This window comes from Condylura cristata, unplaced genomic scaffold (assembly GCF_000260355.1).
Source record: "Condylura cristata isolate star-nosed mole 26May11 unplaced genomic scaffold, ConCri1.0 scaffold00003, whole genome shotgun sequence".
Taxonomy (NCBI): Eukaryota; Metazoa; Chordata; class Mammalia; order Eulipotyphla; family Talpidae; genus Condylura; species Condylura cristata.
In genome coordinates, this window is record NW_004567104.1 from 49,116,941 (window position 1) to 49,117,583 (window position 643).

A 643-nucleotide genomic window follows, 5' to 3' on the forward strand; every position below is an offset into this window, starting at 1 on the left:
GAGGTGTGCTGGTGTTCAGGACAGCTGGTTAGATCTAGAGCCTCTCCAGCGCTAACATTCCCACGGGACAGTCAAAAGGAGTCAGTCTCAGGCCTCAATTACTTACGTAATTGCTTTTGTTCTTTGTGTCTTTAACTACAGTCCCAAAGCACTCCCAGTATCCTTTTAAAGCCAGGATTCTCTCTGAGGGTAACACGAGACAAGCTGCAAATAAGCACAGCGATTGCTGATGAAAAAGCCATGACAGAACCTGAGTACCAGTTCCCCAAACTTGGGCAGCTTGCCTCCTTTCTCTGGGCTTCAGTTTCCTTTCATAGAAGGACCTGGGTTGTAGCAGAAGATTCCCCCAATTTCAGAAGCTCATACCGCCTCCCCTTATGAAGACAATATCAGATAAACAAAAAAAGATTTCATGTAACCCATGGAAGAAGCATGCAGGCGTGAATACGGAACCTTCTTCGGCATCCCAGCGCGGCAAGCACCCCTTAACCTCTGACTCCTGGAGGCCAGGGGGCGGGCGCCAAGACGGACGCCACACCCCTCCGCGCCCCTCCTTCCGTGCTCCTCCCACACGCACCCACCACCGCGCTCTGCCCTACCCGCTCCGCCCCCTGCGCGCCCACGGTGTTTGCCCCTCGGCACC